Source organism: Phyllopteryx taeniolatus, chromosome 1 (assembly GCF_024500385.1).
Source record: "Phyllopteryx taeniolatus isolate TA_2022b chromosome 1, UOR_Ptae_1.2, whole genome shotgun sequence".
NCBI classification, from domain to species: domain Eukaryota; kingdom Metazoa; phylum Chordata; class Actinopteri; order Syngnathiformes; family Syngnathidae; genus Phyllopteryx; species Phyllopteryx taeniolatus.
Genome location: NC_084502.1, coordinates 24188725 through 24201977, shown reverse-complemented (window position 1 = coordinate 24201977; position 13253 = coordinate 24188725). Strand labels below are relative to the sequence as shown.

At 41.2% G+C, this 13253-nt stretch overlaps 1 protein-coding gene across 6 annotated transcripts in view; it reads right to left on the bottom strand.

Annotated features, from left to right (window-relative positions):
* cntn3a.1 (contactin 3a, tandem duplicate 1) overlaps positions 1 to 13253 on the bottom strand; it is a 118256-nt gene that overhangs the window by 54343 nt on the left and 50660 nt on the right. The gene's annotated exons all lie outside the window — the stretch shown is intronic.

The window sequence follows — 13253 nt, the reverse complement described above, 5'->3', positions numbered from 1 at the left end:
GCAGGAAAGAAGTAGAAACTGCACCAGAAATAATTAAGAAGTGAAACACAACACAAAAACTGCAAGGAAGAAAACTGACAAACATTAAGCTCAAATAAAGAGCAAATGATCCAGCACAGGTGGCACGGTGGGCGACTGGTTAGAGCGTCTGCCGCACAGTTCTGAGGACCGGGGTTCAATCCCCGGCCCCGCCTGTGTGGAGTTTGCATGTTCTCCCCGTGCCTACATGGGTTTTCTCCGTGCACTCCGGTTTCCTCCCACATCCCAAAAACATGCATGGTAGGTTAATTGAAGTCTCTAAATTGCTCGTAGGTGTGAATCTGAGTGCGGATGGTTGTTTGTTTGTATGTGCCCTGCGATTGACTAGCCACCAGTCCAGGGTGTACCCCGCCTCCCGCCCGATGATAGCTGGGATAGGCTCCAGCACTCCCGCGACCCCACTGAGGATAAGCGGCTCAGAAAATGGATGGATGGATGATCCAGCACAATTGCAAAGAAACTGAAGACTGACATATACTCTGCACTGTTAAGACAAGACACCGGTGGGAGATACAATGTCAGGTGGTGCATGGTTATTGAGTAGAGGAAATAGACTGAAGACTTCTGCGTTAACCATCCATGAACAGGATGTGAGACGCATCTTCAAACAACAGAAGATTAACAAAGCGGCAGGCCCGGACCATGTGTCCCCATCCTGCCTCAAAGTCTGCGCGGACCAGCTCGCTCCAGTCTTCACTCAGATCTTCAATAGATCTCTGGAAATGTGCGAAGTTCCATCCTGTTTCAAACGCTCCACCATCATTCCAGTCCCCAAGAAACCTGCGATCTCGGGTCTGAATGACTACAGGCCTGTCGCTTTGAAGTCTGTGGTCATGAAGTCCTTTGAACGTCTCGTGCTGGACCACCTCAAGAGTGTCACAGGTCCCCTGCTGGACCCCCTGCAGTTTGCCTACCAAGCGAACAGGTCTGCGGATGATGCAGTCAACATGGGACTGCACTTCATCCTAGAACACCTCGACAGTGCAGGGACCTACGCGAGGATCCTGTTCGTGGACTTCAGCTCAGCGTTCAACACCATCATCCCTGAACTCCTTTCATCCAAGCTTCTCCAGCTCAGCGTCTCACCTGCCATCTGCCAGTGGATTTACAGCTTTCTGACGGGCAGGACACAGCAGGTCAGGCTGGGGGAGGCCACCTCATCCACACGCAGCATCAGCACTGGGGCGCCCCAAGGTTGTGTCCTCTCTCCGCTGCTCTTCTCTCTCTACACGAACGACTGCACCTCAGCGAACCCGACTGTCAAACTCCTGAAGTTTGCAGATGACACCACTGTCATCGGCCTCATCAAGGACGGTGACGAGTTTGCATATCGACAGGAAGCGGAGCGGCTTGAGCTGTGGTGCGGCCGACACAACCTGGAGCTGAACACGCTCAAGACTGTAGAGATGATCGTGGACTTCAGGAGGCATCCTTCGCCACAGCTGCCCCTAACGTTGTCCAGCTGCCTTGTGTCAACCGTCGAGACCTTCAAGTTCCTGGGAATTACAATCTCTCAGGATCTGAAGTGGGCGACCAACATCAACTCCGTCCTCAAAAAGGCCCAGTAGAGGATGTACTTCCTGCGGCTTCTGAGAAAGCACGGCCTGCCACCGGAGCTGCTGAGACAGTTCTACACAGCGGTTGTCGCATCAGTCCTGTGTTCTTCCATCACAGTCTGGTTTGGTGCTGCTACAAAAAAGGACAAACTCCGACTGCAACGGACAATCAAAACTGCTGAAAGGATTGTCGGTACCCCCCTACCCACCATTGAGGACTTGCACGCTGCCAGAACTAAGACAAGGGCGTGCAAAATCCTCTCGGACCCTCCGTACCCCGGTCACCAGCTCTTCCAGCTCCTTGCCTCAGGTAGGCGCTACCGATCAATGCAAACTAGAACTAGTAGACATTCCAACAGCTTCTTCCCTCTTGCGATCAACTTCTTAAACACCTAACCTATAATTCCATTACAACAAGCTGGCAATTTTTTGACTTGAGTTCGTTGTCACATTTCTGTGGGGCCAATTATGTATTACTCGTGCACTCACTGTAGTTGTCTCGCCATGCTGCACTATTTGCATATACTGGCCACTCATGCCAGAGTAGCATCTGCTCCATTTGCACACTGATTGAGGAGTATCTGTAACTTTTGCACAACCAACATTGTCCCAGATTATCGCACTACTCGTCACTTTAAACCGCATACACTCCTTGAAGTCTCAGCGCCCTTTGCACAATGGTCATTGCACCGGACTATTGCAATATTAGTCATTCGAACTGCTCTAAGTGCTAGAGGACTCTGCATCTTTTTGCACAATTGTTTTTTGTCAATGTCTTTATGTCTCCAAAGTGTTCTGTAAATTGACTGTCTGTTGTACTAGAGCGGCTCCAACTACCGGAGACAAATTCCTTGTGTGTTTTGGACATACTTGGCAAATAAAGATGATTCTGATTCTGAACAAATGAGATGCAGATGACAATAAAGTAGGTCAATATGTCATATGGATGGTGTTTATTTGTCCGCCATGATTGAGGTCATTCGAAGGATAAGCTAGACTTGAAACAGAAAGACTAGTAGGTCAACTCGTGTTCGTTTTCATTCCTTTTTGTTTCTGTATAACCCTAACATATCAGCTATGTTATAAATGTTCCTGTATCCTCAGGTGTGCAAAGATCAAGGTTAAAAAGTTGACAACAGTATTGAGAAACTTTGGATGCAGTGGCAAAGACAACACAATGACAAAGTGGCCGTCACAAACAACTATGAACCTTACATAATTCAAACATCTCTCACCTCCTAACTATGTGTGCAGACAAGCTGAAATAAAACCGAGGCTGTTCCAATTAATGACCTAGAATAGATAAAAGCTTAGCTTACTTCAGCTAAACCAGCACTGACTTTGCCTAACATTGGCCTCAATGCTACATAGCGGTTAGCATGGTGCGAGTCAGCCGCAATTCCGGTAATCAAAGAATCCAACATTTCTGACATGTATGTACGTTTAATATAATACCACAGAAACAATCGACCAGTGTAAGACATATTTTATCAAATTTAACTAAAATGTAAACCATTTAAAAACTGGAGATACAGCGGCTGAAATAAATATTTACCACATCACAATTTTTCTCACTATTCCAAAGGTGCTATTGACCTGAAAATTTTACCAGATGTTGGGAACAACCCAAGTAATCCACACATACAAAGAAAGTAGAACAAATAAGCTCAGAAATTAAGTTGTGTAGGTGGCACGTTTGACGATTGGTTAGAGCGTCTGCCTCACAGTTCTGAGGACCGGGGTTCCATCCCCGGGCCCGCCTGTGTGGAGTTTGCATGTTCTCCCCATCCCTGCGTGGGTTTTCTCCGGGCACTCCGGTCTCCTCCCACATCCCAAAAACATGCATGGTGGGTTGATTGAGGACTCTAGATTGCCCGTAGGTGTGAATGTGAGTGCAAATGGTTGTTTGTTTCTATGTGCCCTGCGATTGACTGCCGACCAGTTCGGGGTGTACCCCGCCTCCTGCCCGATGATAGCTGGGATAGGCTCCAGCACACCCGTGACCCTTGTGAGGATAAGCGGCTCAGAAAATTGATGGATGGATTAAGTTGTACAAAAATGTAAGTATTGAACACATGAAGAAAGGGAGGTGCAAAAGGCATGGAAATCCAAGACAACACCTAAAATCTATCAATAATCAAACAGAAAACCAGCCGATTGAATATCAGCTGGTGCAGTATTAATTGATGGCCTACAAAAAGGTCTCATTGCCAAGGTGTGTGTCAAGACACATCTCATGAGCAGAGAGCTGTCTCAAGACCATCGCAAACTAATTGTTGCAAAACAGATTCCAGGTGCATAGCTGAACGTTCCAGTGAGCATGGTTAGGGCCATAATACGTAAGTGGAAAGCCAATCATACCACCATAATTTTGCCTCGATCAGGTGCTTCTCGCAAGATTTATGACAGAGGAGTGCAAAGAATAATTAGAAGAGTTGTTCAAGAGCCAAGGACCCGGAATTAGCAGGTACTGTTGTCACAAGGAAAACTGTGAGTAATGGACTCCGCCGTCATGGCCTGTATGCACGCTCACCACGCACGACCCCATTGCTGGGGATCAAAGCTCGTTTAAAGTTTGCTGAACAACATTTGGACAAGCCAGTTAAATACTGGGAGACTATAGTCTGGTCGGATGAGAGCAAAATTGAACTGTTTGGATGCCATAATGCAGACCACGTTTGGACGAGAAATGGCACTGCACATCACCCTAAAAACACCATACCAACAGTTAAGTTCGGAGGTGGGAACATGATGGGGTGGGGCTTCTTTTCAGCAAATGGTACTGGTAAACTTCACATTATTGAAGGAAGGGATGGGCAAATGTACTGAGACATTCTTGACAAAAATCTGCTGTCATCTACGAGGATGATGATAATGAAACGAGGGTGGACATTTCACCAGGGTAATGATACAAACATACTGCCAGGGAAACTCTCAATTGGTTTCAAGAAAAAAAATAAAGCTGCTAGAATGGCCCATGGAAAAAACTAAAACTCAGGGTCCATAAAAGAAGCCCATGACAGCAGTCTTCATTATTTGAAGACTGCTTGTGTGGAGGAATGGGCTAAAATCACACCAGAGCAATGCATTCGACTAGTTTCTCCATACAGAAGGCCTCTTGAAGCTGTCATTGCAAACAAAGGCTTTTGTAGAAAGTATTAAATAAATACCAGTTGGCGTGTTCAATACTTTTTCCCTGTGTCATTTCACATTATTACAGACAACTTAATTTCTGATCTTAATTGTTCTACTTTCTTTGTATGTATGGATTACTTGGATTGTTCCCAACATCTGGTGAAATTTTCATGTCAATAGCACCTTTGGAAATATATTTAATGCGAAAAATGTCGCTGTATGTACTTTATGTACAGTATGTAACATGCAGGTGTCTAAATGAAATGTCTGTGACATGCTTTACTCAAAATACCTTTTGTACATTAGCTGTTCAAAATCTATAGTTTTCAGTAATGTCCCTGTTAATATTTGTTCAATTAAAAAACTGAGGTTTGCATGTAGCTAAATATAAAAAAAACCTTTAAATTTTGCAAAAGCATACTGATAGTTGTACACTGTTAATCTCAGCAACATCAGTTCACTGAGTAGTACTGCTGACAACCAGTGATTAAGGACCTCTCCACAATAACATAGATAAGATCAGATGTATCTTTTTTTTGTTTTCAAAGAACAGGCAGAGACATTAGAAAAATATGAGACTCCTTAAACTCTGAGACTGCAACTCCACTGATTAATATTCATCTTGCATATGCTGGGGTGTAAATGAGCTTGATACACTAAAAGTCATCAATGCCTGACAAGCCAAGCTGTTCTGCACCCCTGGATCATTTTATCAAGCCTATCACAGCTCTGCACCTCCATGTGCTTCTCCATGGCACTGCTTGGGCTATTTTGAGTGCTTTCAGATCCATGAAATTGAATGTGAATTAGCTGTTTAGGGCTAGCTACTCCAATGTGACCCACTGTAATGAATGAAATTACACAAAAGAAAAATCGAAGGACTTCTCTCGGGAGGTAAACTCTTTTAGGATGTTTTTACAAAATTAGATAGATAAGACAATCCTAAAGTTCAGTTATTTCATATTTGGAGTTTTCATTTCACTATTAAATGTAATTTGACCAAACCTTTCAGAAGAGAAGAAGCCAATGTCATTGATGACTTAACTGAGACTCACCTGCCAACCAAATGTCACATACAATTTCCTCCCACATTAAAGATGCCATATTTTACCAATCCAAATTTTCTAGTATTTGGGATGTAATATTGGCTAATTGGTGCCTCAGTAAACATGTGAAATATGAATTAAAGTTGTTCAGGCATTCCTGAGTTCCAGAAATCTTTCTGCCGAGAGGCCTGAAATCAGGTCATTAGAATTTCTCGAGCTTATCTATGTCAGTAGCGAAGATCTCCGCCTACCTCTCCGCTCCCAAGTCAGCGCTGTCAACATAACAAACACGTGCTCTCACAAGTGTGTCTTCTACACGGAGGCAACCAATCAAAGGAAAGGGGGATGTCTCAACCAAATGTAGACAAAGCGGATACAAAACTGAGTCAAACAGAAGTAGCTGTACTTGTATGACAAAACCAAGGTGTTTTTTGACATAAAATTGGCACTTTTATACTAAATCCATGTTAGAGAGTCACTCTATGGAGGTCTAAATGCCAAAAATATGGGACATTTAATTTCTAAATAACTCAAAGGTGAGCAGAGATTACCAATCGCTGTGTCACAGCACTTTAGTGATCTGTGAGAGATTATGAGGTGTGCAATTATCTAATTTAACTTAATTTGTCTGAATTATCTGTGATTGGCTGGCAACCAGTTCAGGGTGTACCCCGCCTCCTGCCCGATGATAGATGGGATAGGCTCCAGCATACCCGTGACCGTAGTGAGGAGAAGCGGCTCATATATTGGATGGATGGATGTCTGAATTATTTATTTACTACTTACTTTGTAATCTATTCCAGCGACATATAGTGACAGGCAAAACAATTAAACACTCTTCCAATGTATGGCAGAGGGTGCAATTAATATGTGTCCACATATTCATACTATAACTTTGTGTTCAAATAAACAGGCCCAGATTTCACATTGCATGAGTAAATTTGTGAGTAAACTGAGACGAGATCATCATTATTTCAGTACACATACAGTTATTTTTGTGACATTTTTGCTTGGTGGTGTGCCATGAGATTTCTGTAATGTAAAATATGTACCTTGGCCCAGTAAAGGTTGGGATATATTGACTTAAAAGATCAAGGACTAAAGCATACAATATGGAGAGCTGCCAACCTATACAAATTCATTTCTAGAACAATTTGTCTGTATTTCGATGCTCTTAAAATTGTCAAGTATATTATCTCAGCTGTTTCCCTGGACAATTGCATCCTTTTTAAACTTTGATGAGCATTGAAATAATTTTACTGGTCAACGGGAATCCAAAGAACTTATTTTGAGGTAAGTTAATGCAATATTTTGATGCTGCAAAATAAGCCTTTATGGTTTTTTTTTCGTTTTTTTGTAAAGGATATGCATACACAAACTTGTTTTGAATGTTATCATGAGAGTCTTGTGGAGGGCTAGCCATTAGTTTGGTCAATAACTACCAAATACTTTTTCAGCAATATGTCAAACTGTAAAAGTATGACCTTGGGGGTAAGATGTCCCCGACCCATATGGGGTAAGAGACACCCCAATGATTTAGAATATCTTGCCTTGCTATTGTTATATTTCATCTAACATATCAACGTATTAGCTAACCAACTGTAAGAAGTGCATTATATATAAATTTACTGTATACATATTATAAATGTATATACACTATACTTCCAAAAGTATTCGCTCACCTGCCTTGAATCAAAGATGATTTTAAGTGATATGCCATTCTAAATCAATGTGATTTCATGATGTTGGTCTACCCTTTGCACCTTCAACTCTTGTGGGAAGGCTTATGGGAATTTTTGCCCATTCTTCCAGGAGCATATTTGTGAGGTCACACACTGATGTTGGACGAGAAGGCCTGGCTCACGGTCCACTCGAAATCAACCCAAAAGTGTTCTATCGGGTTGAGGGCAGGATTTTGCGCAGGCCACTAATGTTCATCCATACCAAATTCTCCCAAACTTGTATTTATGGACCTTGCTTTGTGCACTGGTGCACAGACATGTTGGAATAGGAAGGGGTGATCCCCAAACTGTTTGACAGTCCAAAATCTCTTGGTCTCTGGGAGATCTGGCAAAAAATTATTTAAAAACATTTTTTTTTTCAATATTGTCCGATGTTGATTATTATCACAATTATTATTATTTTTTTTGTTTATAATCTTTAAAAACATTTTTTAAATAGCCGTTTTTTAAGCATCTGCACTGAAAACTAAATAAGATAGAGACTAGTTCTACATTTTCTTTAACTCCTTTTGTTAACAACACTCCTTATAGTCAATATTGAAAACAGTAACCCCAACATGATATTGGCATACTAAGCAAATAAGGCAAAAACATTTCCCTCAACAGCGCAAAGAATGTAGAAAAATATAACAACAGTGTACTAGTTTGAAGTCCTGAGTATTTTTGGAGGTACAAGATTCAAAATAAACAAACTGCCCCCTCTGTGATAATGAAGACACTTTGGGTTGTAAACAGTGTCATTCTCCAGTTATGATGCAATTGTTATTGTTAATTCTATTATTGCTACTTTCAAATGTGGATCATCGTTAATAGTAATACAGATTAAGTAGTTTGCCATTTTACCCCACCTGAATAATGATGACATGATTGATTGTTGCTTTGGTCTGGTGATCACCGCTAGCTAACTGGTAATGCTATGTGTGCTGTGCAGTGAGTGATAGGCCATAGTTAATAGCATTGCTCCACATCACTTTGGAGCCGCGACCACACAACCGTCTGGCCGCTCCGTGAGTTTCCATCGCCGGTCAGGAGCATGGACAAAGAGTGGACGCTGAGGACGCAGCGTGCTCTGTGTGACAACGGCTAAGTTGGGCCTGGAGTTTCGATTTTACCAGCCAAGGAGGCGCATTTTCTGTTTCCTCCCACAACTGGCAACTGGAAGTTGAGCAGGAAAAGGATGACTCTGATAGGCTGTTGTCACGCACATTCCCGCCGTGTTAGGTCGAGGAAATACGTAAACAGTTGATAATTGAGATTGATGGGACATTTATCACAATATTCGATATCAATCATATAGTCGTCCAGCCCTAATTCAGAGTTCCTTTCACTGGAGCTTGGGGGCTAATAATTTGGACATTACTAACTCTGTGGGAACAGTTTGGAGATGGCCCCTTCCTGTTCCAACATGACTGTGCATCAGTGCACAAATCAAGGTTGATAAAGCCACGGATGAGAGAGTTTGATGCGGATGAACTTGACTGCCCTGATCAATCCTGACCTCAACCCTATAGAACACTTTTGGATGAATTAGAGCAGAGACTGGCTTCTCGTCCAACATCAGCGTGTAACCTCATGAACGTGTGTGTGTGTGTGTGCGTGTGTGTGTGTGCATGTGCATGCAGGTGTGTGTGTGTGAAGTGTGTGTTCCTGTCAACTTTTTATTTGATTTAAAATAACATACGTTACTCATCTTTTAAACAAATCTTTGCAATTGTGATTTTTCACAGGCCTATGTGTTATAAATTTGCAATAATCAAACTTTTGTTAATGTAGTAATATATAATAATAAATAAATAAAAATAATAATTTCTGTTCTGGCGGCACAGTGGGCGACTGGTTAGAGCGTCAGCCTCACAGTTCTGAGGACCCGGGTTCAATCCCTGGCTCCGCCTGTGTGGAGTTTGCATGTTCTCCCCGTGCCTGCGTGGGTTTTCTCCGGGCACTCCGGTTTCCTCCCACATCCCAAAAACATGCATTAATTGGAGACTAAATTGCCCGTAGGTGTGACTGTCAGTGCGAATGGTTGTTTGTTTGTATGTGCCCTGCGATTGGCTGGCAACCAGTTCAGGGTGTACCCTGCCTCCTGCCCGATGACAGCTGGGATAGGCTCCAGCACTCCCGCGACCCTAGTGAGGAGAAGCGGCTCAGAAAATGGATGGATGGATGAATTTCTGTTCTAACATTTGTGTTTTAGTTTAAGTAAGATCAATGTCAAAATTTTAAAATAAAGTTTAAAATTGTGCACATAACAAATTTGGTAGTTTTGGTAAAGACATATTTTGTCGGACCATTGTAGATGCAGTACAGCAAGACAAAGATGCCCACACCCCACAAAGGCCCCCGTGGCGCCACCTCGTCGCCCGTCACTTAGCCACCATTGCAAGTGTCGCTGTTTGCTGGGCGCTTTCTTGTGTGCCACAGGCTCGCAGCTGAACTCAATTATACTGAGAAAGGAAAGAATCAGTTCATCAAATGATTCCAGCACCCTCAAAAGATTGGTTCATTTGAATGAGGTCTTCTTCAACAACAACACTACTCGACACTACCGCTGTGCTCCCCCCAAAAAAGAAAAGAAAAAAAAAGCACACTAATACAATCGAATCAGGTGCGTATTCAACACATTCAGTGCACATGAGCACTTACGCTTCACTTATGTGAACCCCTCATTATGCATAAATACCAAGTTTGCATAGATCAAAATGCAGGGGGTGTCTTACCTCAGTAGGGGGGGGGATCTTCCACAGGCCCTCAAAATGCAGTGGGCGTCTTACCTCAGTAGGGCAGGCATCTTCCACAGGCCCTCGGTGGCTGCAACCTTTACAACATTTTATATTTTGTTTTATTAAAAACAATGTTGTAGTCTGGTGTGATTTCATTACCCTCTAAATGTGTTTACTTAGGCATAATTATAGTGTACATATTATGTTGATCTTCAAATTACTTATATTTTCTAGGAAAATAGATACCTTTTTCACTTCCCTATATAGGACTGGAAGAATTCTGCATACTGTTCAATTTCAAAACATAATCATTACTCTTTAATCATAATTGTTAATAAATTATGGCATCAACATTTGTTATTTTTATGTACCCTAATTTCTCGTGCATAATACTAATTTTTCCCCAAAAAAATTGTAAAAAGTCGATTATACATGGGTATGAGGAAAATGAAAAAAATTCTTTCACATTGTATATAAGTTTATCTGTACCTAGGAGTTGCAAAAAATGTGTACTTTCATTTAATACATGTCATGTTTAATGTTAAAAATGGATATCAGAATAATCAGATCTCAAAAGTCAAAATGAAAAATCAGCACTCTATTTTGTAAACAAACAAATAACATTGTTGATAGAGTGGATTGGATAGTTCATGCACGGACATTAATTTTGTGCAATGTACTTCTACAAATGTATTCTACTGCGTGCTCTTTTTGTATTTGCTGTATCCACTATCGCTGCTGAAACAATGCAAATGTCCCCATTGTGGGACTAATAAAGGTTATCTTATAAATATTTATTAATATAATTGTAGTGACTCTGACCCAGTTGCCAGAACCACCGCTGCTCAGCCTCCGGAACAGTGGCTGCTGAGCTACCCAGATACGCTCCCAGCCAAACGTGAGTTTTCCGAACGTGCTAGCGGACCCCAGACCCAAGGTGGGGAGAGAGACAGTCATATTCTCCCAAGGAGGCATGACGAACAACCATTTTTCGTCTTCCGCCTCTTTTGTTTTATTTTATTTTTCTACGTTTTTCTTTTTCAACCAAATCGGTCTCCGTGTTTCCTGACACGCACCCAGAGAGAGACCACTCCCAGAGGCCAGCTGATGTATGCTCATGAGTAGACATGGCAAGTGCTTGCCAGACTGCACAATATTAGTACCTAATAATTTCAGGGAAATTACTATCTTCAGACAAAATCTCAACTTTGTCCTCTCTCTCTCTCTCTCTCTCTCTCTCTCTCTCTCTCTCTCTCTCTCTCTCTCTCTCTCTTGTCCGGAATGGACGCGTTAAACGCTCGCGTTTCCCACTTTAGACCAACACACAATGTTCTATTTCCCTTTTCGTAAGCCTATTTTCCTTCGTTTTGCCATTATTAGTGTTATTTTCTTTCTTTAGTTAGACCCCTTTGTGTGTTTCCCTCTAGATCCATTGTAGATGTTATTAAATATACTATAAAATTCCACTCTTGGTTGTATTTTGTGTGTGTTCTGAGTTTATGTAAGCCTCTGTCATGTGAACTCAAAATTTCATAAAGTAGCAACTTTAGGATTATGAGACTGATAAAAAGGTTAAAAAGGTTTCTCATAGGTTGAAAATGATTTGTAAATCATTGTATTCTGTTTTTATTTATGTTTAACACAACGTCCCAACTTCATTGGAATAGGAGTTTTATAAAATAATCTCTAAATCGAATAATTGCTCTTAACGTGTATTGCGATTTTGGTCTGTACAGATTCAACCAATATAAAGTCACCATCTCTATTTCAGATTTGTAATAGGAAACACCCCCTGACCCACACAAAAGAAAAAAACATTTTTTTTTTAAAAAGCATTAAATGCAAAAGTGATGAACTAAAAATTTTATTTTTGAGCAAGGGTTATTTATCCTGACTGCATTGCAGCCTGTCTTTGTCTGCACGGAATACAGTATATTAAGTGTGCACATTATATTTCACTAATGCAAATAAAAAAAAATTCTCACCTCAACAGGGTGACTAATAACCACACAAAAACACATCTTTCTGATGTTTGAAATGTATCAGTTGCTTGGTGAACTGCAGTCAATCAATCAAGCCAGCCATCTCTTTGCATAATGCATTCAAACAGTTCTATTCACACTGTGTGTACTTTTGCTTTCTTCTCAAAATAACAACACTGCAGAGTATAGCTACATTTACAGTACTGCTTTCTTCTGTGAATTTTGAGCTAAAAATTCAGGCTTTTCATTCAGATTTCAAGAAACACTGGCTCCCTCATCGATACAGTTCAAAAGAGGCCCGATTTTAAGGTAGAAACATTGAATAATGAGTACACAGCTCATGGAGTTGACCTCAGAAAGAAGAAGTGATAAATATCTTACACTGTTAAGATAGCTGGATAAGACAAGAAGAATGCAAAGGAGGAGTAATTACAGGACTTAATTTGATAGAAGAAATCACAAGCAGCTAGATACAAGGGAGTCACGTCCTGCTTTGCTTTTATATATACAGCCATTTCATCCTTCATTGAACACAGTGTTACACCCTTGTGGATTTATATACAGCTCACTAACTCAGCTATGCATTTCTCATTATTAGAACATTGACCCAATGCAGCATGCCTGTATTGCAGACATTGCAATCGTTGATGTCATTTTACAAAACCCTTCCATTTAGAACCAAAATAACAGGCAGATTATGAAAGTCAATCTGGATAGACAAACGTCTAGATTAGTCAATCCAGCACTTGTAAGAGTGAAATAGAGCCCTCTATTTAAAAGATTAATTCATTGTTGTCATCTGGATAAAGAATCTTTATACTTGCCAGGGTTTAAGGCTGTACCAGATGGTAAGAGAAACTGTTATATCATCCATCTGGCAGAGGATTACAAATGTTCCTAACTCGTACATATGAACTACACATCCATGGGATTGGAGCTGCAGAGATATCATTGGCTGAGGCAAATCTAAGAAATTAATAGAGTCAGCAGGGAGTCACATAACACAAAGACATTGTTGAAGTGTTGTTTTTAG